The 5987-nt window shown below is 34.2% G+C and overlaps 1 pseudogene; it reads left to right on the plus strand.

Annotated features, from left to right (window-relative positions):
- The first annotated feature begins 786 nt into the window (after positions 1 to 786).
- LOC117694494 (elongation factor 1-alpha 1 pseudogene) lies at positions 787 to 2145 on the plus strand (annotated as a pseudogene).
- Positions 2146 to 5987: the final 3842 nt, after the last annotated feature.

The following is a 5987-nucleotide window of genomic DNA, read 5'->3' on the forward strand; positions in this document are numbered from 1 at the left end:
TTGATCTATTATTTATGAGTTGTGAGTATTGAACTCAAAGTATGGTACATGATAGACAGACATGCTATCCCTGAAATATATTCTCACTTATGTGTTTGATTTTATGACAGTGATGCTATTTTGATTACTATCATTTTGAAAATATACACTGTGACATTATCAAGTATCTTGTTTTTCTTTATAGTACTTTAATATTTGGTGTAAAGTTTAAGATGCTTTCTATTGCAAAAATGCCTTAATATTTTGATGGGTAATATCAATTTTTACTTTGGGAAGTACAACCATTAAAGCAATAGCAAATCTTTAAATATAAATTAATGTCAATATTTGAGCAATATTAATCCTTCCAACACATGAACCTAGTTCAATTTATACAGATCTTCCCTCAGTATATTTTTCTTCTCTAATGTTGGCCCATATTCAGCCTTCTGTGATTTACCACTTTCATTTAAAACAGCATTACCCATTGCTAACGCCAGTGATTTATCCTCTTAAAAAAAGCATTTGGACTATGATTTGATTTGTGATAGGAGCAATTAGCAAAGAGAAACATTGACGGAATTACAATGAATACATGTTTTAAAAAGTTACAGTGAGACCCATTATTTTGTACAAATAACATATCATAATAACAAAAAATAGAATGAGAACAATATTAGAACTAACATTCATTCGTTGTTCCACAATCTTATATAAAACTGTATTGCTGATATTTTGGGGGCATCCATAATAGTTTTGCCATCAGAACACGGGGGTTTTGAAAGATCACTGCCAATTTGACACCAAATGAGAAAGAAAAAGACTCATAACACTGTCATCATCGAACATATAGATTTGGACAAGTCCACCATTACTGGTCATCTGCTCTACAAGTGTTGAATCTACAAGTGATCCATCAAAAAATTTGAAAAGGTGGTGGCCAAGGTAGAAAAAGGCATCTTCAAGTATTCTTGGTCAAGGACAAACTGAAAGCTGAATATGAACATACTATCGCAATTGTTATCTCCCTGTGAATGTTTAAGACCAGTAAATAGTATGTGACTATTACTGATGCTCCAGGACACATATGCTTTACCAAAGCATAATTATAGACAAGTGTCAGGCTGGCTGTCCTATCCTGAGTGTTATTGCTGATGTTGGTGAATTTGAAGCAAATATATCCCCAAATAGGCAGACTCCTGAGCATTCCACAGGGGCTTATACACTGGATGTGAAACTGCTAATTGTTGGTATCAACAAAATAGATTCCACTGAGCCAACCTACAACCAGAGGGGATATGAATAAATTGTTAAGAAAGTTAGTACCTACATTAAGAAAATTGGCTACAATCTTGAGACAGTAGCATTTGTGCCAATTTCTGGTTGGGATGGTTAAAAACATACTAGAACAAAGTGCTAAAATATGCCTTGGTTCAAGGGATGAAGAGTCACCTGCAAGAATGTCACTGTCAGTGGAACTACACTGCTGGAAAGTGTAGCCTGTATCCTGCCACCAAGTTATTCAAATGACAAGCTTTTATTACTGCCTCTCCAGTATGTCTGTAAAATTGGTGATCTTAGTATTGTCCTTGTGGGCAAAGTGGAAATTGTTCTCAAACCTAGCATAGGTTACCTTTGTTTCAGTCCATGTTACAACAAAAGTATGTTAAAATCCATTATGAGGCTTTGACTGAAACTTCCTGGGGACAATGTGGGCTTTCAATGTAAAGAATATGTCTGTCAATGATGTTAGACATGACAATGCTGCTGGTGACAGACAAAATAAGGCGCCACTGGAAGCTGCTGGTCTCATTGATCAGGTGAATTTCCTAAATCATCTAGACCAAATTATTGATGGCTATGTCTCTGTATTAGATTGTCATACAGCTCACATAGCTTGCAAATTTTCTGAACTTAAAGAACAGATTGATAATTGTTCTGGCAAGAAGCTAGAAGGTAGCTCCAAATTCTTGAAATCCAGTGATGCAACAGATCAACTATTGTTGCAGGCAAGCCAATGGTGGGTTGAGAGATTCTCTGACTATTCTTTGCTGGGTCACTTTCCTGTTCATAACATGAGGCAGACAGTTGTGTTATCAAAGCTGTGGACAAGAAAGCTGCTGGAAAGTAACCAAACTTTCCCAGAAACCTCAGAAGGCCATATAATATTACAACTAACACTTCCCACCCCAGTCTTAGTGGCATAAGGTCACAAACTGTGTCATTTGGCCATTAAAGTTTAATAGTAAACAACTGGTTAATGGTAACAGTGAATCATAAAGCTTTCAGAAGGAAACAAGAATATTTTGTGGATAATTCTCTCTCTCTCTCTCTCTCTCTCTCTCTCTCTCTCTCTCTCTCTCTTTCTCTCTCTCTTTCTTTCTCTCTCTCTCATGTGTGTCTGTGTCTGTCTGTCTGTGGAAGTTTTATGTTATTAGTTTTTAAAATCAGTGCTTTTCATGGAAACAACTTGACTCAAAATCTGTCACAGAATTTTGAGACGAACTAAAATAAGTTTAATGAGATAAAATTTTGTATGGCTTTTTGTCCTTTTTTTAATTTCAGAAAACATAGCTTAGATAAAATAATGGAATCTGAATTCTGAAAAAAATATGAATCTCTTAGTGTTTAAGAGGAAGTTTAAATGGAGGACAGGCTATAAAACATGTAATAGTTAATACTTGCTTTGCACCTACTATTGGCCAGATATTGTTCTAAAATATATATATATATATATATATATATTTACATAAGCAGACACAGGTATAGAAATTTTATTATTACAATCATTCAATAAGAAAAATTGTATATATATTCACTCCCATTTTATTGAAAGGTAAATTGACATTTACTGCTAGTATCAAGGGAATCAAAATATGTTATCAATACATTATGGAAACAGAACATTGGACAAAACAGTGGAGTCTATACACTTTTCATTATCAGTCTTGCCTACTTTTGACTATGGATTCACTAATACCCTGGTGATTATTTCAAGGTATGCTGAACATAGTTAAATCTTTAAAGAGAAAATGAAAGCTAAAGTTCCTTACTGTGTGGTCTTGGCCTATTTTTATAAATCTTTTATGAAAGATTTCATAAATCTTTGAAAAGACTTCTTAAATGACCCATGCCCTGTTATGATTTATTTATTGATTTTCTTGTTAATATATAAATAAAATGAAAATTAAAACTATATTTATATCCTTAACCTTGCACAAAGATCAACTCAAAGTGTATCACAAGGCCTTAATAAAGTACCCGAGATGGTAGAATAGTTTAAAGAATAACTTACTGAATAGGACTCTATTAGCAGTAAAAGTAATCCCAGTAACTGACAAATGGGCTGTATCAAATTAAAAGTCTTTTTCATTCATGTACAGCAAGGAAAAGAACAGAATGAAGAGAAAATCTACCAGTTAAAGAAATATATATATATATATATATATATATATATATATATATATATATGAATATATGAAACATGAGCTAAACAGAATCTTTTCAGAGAAACTATAATTGGGGATAGAGATATTGCCACACCTGATTATGGATCCATGGTAACAGAACAGCATGGTACCAATGCATAAACAGACATGTAGATCAATGAAACAGAATAGATGATTGAGATACCAGTTTCTGTAGTTTGAATCACATGAGTTTTGACATAGTTGCCAAAATCACACATTAGTGACAAAACAGCTTCTTCAATATATGGTATTGAGAAAACTAGATATTGTTTCAAAGAAAAATCAAACTAGATGGTTTTTCAGATAATAGCAGACCTGAAAATCCATAGTTGTTAGAGGAAAAGTAGACAGTGTACTTCAAGCCACAGACATAGATGCAGAATTCCTGAATAAAAACACCTTGCTCAGAAGCAAGTTCAACATTTGAAATTTGAAAGTAAAGTAATACATCAGAGGAGATAAAAGTCACAAGATGGTTTATAGGATGAGATAAAATTTTTGCCAACTAACTATACCTCTAGTAGAAGATTGCTATCTTGAATATACAAATAAAACACTAAACCAGAAAACAGAGAGACAGAGACCTACAGAGACTACCACTATCTACATCAACAACAAAATAACAGGAATTAACAATTATTGGTAATTAATATCTCTCAATATCAAGAGACTCAATTCCCCAATAAAAAGACACAGGCTAACAGAATGGATACAAAAACAGGAATCTATCTTTTTATTGCATAAAAGAAATGCATTTCAACATCAAAGGTAGATATTACCTCAGAAAAAAAGGTTGGAAAAAATTTTCCAAGCAAATGGACCCAAGAAGCAAGCTGGTGTAACTACTATAATATCTAACAAAATAGACTTCAAACCCAAATTAACCAAAAGAGGTGGAGAAAGACATTTCATACTCATCAAATGAAAAATCCATCAAGATGACTTTTCTTGACATCTATGCCCCAAATGCAAGGGCACTCATATTTGCTGTATCATGATCCCTGATTTCAAGCTATAGTTTATAAATAAATAAACAAACAAACAAATAAATAAATAAAATAAGTACACATAGTATTGGCATAAAAACAGACACATTGATCTATGGAATCAAGCTGAAGATCCCAACATAAATCCATACAACTATGGACTACTGATTTATTTATAAAGAAACTAGAAATACACAGTATTAAAAGACAGCATATTCAACAAATGATGCTGATCAAACTGGATGTCTACATGTAGAAGACTGGAAATAGATTCATTCTTATTAGCCTGCATAAAACTCAAGTCCAAGTGGATTAAAGACCTCAACACAAAAACAGATACACTGGACCTGACAGAAGAGAAAGTGGGGAATAGCCTTGAACACACTGGCCCAGGAGATGACTTTCTGAACAGAACATCAATACTTCAAGCACTAAGGTCAATAATAGTAAATGGACCTCATGAAATTGAAAAGGTTCTGTAAGGCTAAAGGCACCATCAATTGGATTAAATGGCAGTCTACAGAAAGAAAAGATTTTCCCCAACTCCACATCCAATAGAGAACTAGTACCCAAACTATATAAAGACCTCAAACTTAAGAAACCAGGGTAGAAACCTAAACAGAATTCTCAATAGAGGAAACTCAAATGGCTGAGAAACACTTAAAGTAATTTTCAACATTCTTAGCCACCAAGGAAATGCAAGTCAAAGCTACTTTGAGATTCCATCTCAGTAGCATAAGTGATAGCTCAGGCTGCTGAGGATGTGGAGCATGGGGAACACTCCCCCATTGCTGCTGGGATTGCAAACTTATACAGCCACCATGAAAATCAATATAATAATTTCTCAAAAAATTGGGAATCTCCCTACCTCAAGGCTCAGCTATACCACATTGGGTATAAGTACACTCTATCTTACCATAAGGCCACTTGCTCTACTATGCTCATAGCAGCTTTATTCGTAATAGTCAGAAACTGGAAACAACCTAGATGTCCCTCAACTGAAGAGTGAATAAAGAAAACATTGTACACTTACACAGTTTACTACTAATCATTTTTTTAAAAATAACATTATAAAAATTGCAGGCAAATGAATGAAATTAGAAAAAAATCAGGCTGAGTGATGTAACCCCTATACAAAACAACAAATATGATATGTATTTACTTATATGTGGATACTAGCCACTTACAAGGCTAGTGATTCCATAGATCAATAAATGATGACCAAGGTACAATGTATAGATCCAGAGAGGTTCAGAAAAGAAGAGGGCTCTAGCATAGAAGCATGAATATCCCAGGTAAAGAGAAATAGACAATTTTAAAGGTGTACTAAGGGTGGGGACAAGTGTAGGAGGGATTAGTTTGGGGGATATGATAGGGAGAAGATGGACAGAACAGATGCAGGGATAGATGGATGGATAGTGAAGTCTTTGGGGGGCTTTTTGGAATCCTAGTGAAGTGGAAACTTCCTATCTATGGGGGTCACTCTAGTCAGAACTCCTAGTAATGGGTGGTAATGGAGTCTAAACTGGCCATCTCTTATAACCAGGCAAAG

This window comes from Arvicanthis niloticus, chromosome X, assembly GCF_011762505.2.
Source record: "Arvicanthis niloticus isolate mArvNil1 chromosome X, mArvNil1.pat.X, whole genome shotgun sequence".
NCBI classification, from domain to species: domain Eukaryota; kingdom Metazoa; phylum Chordata; class Mammalia; order Rodentia; family Muridae; genus Arvicanthis; species Arvicanthis niloticus.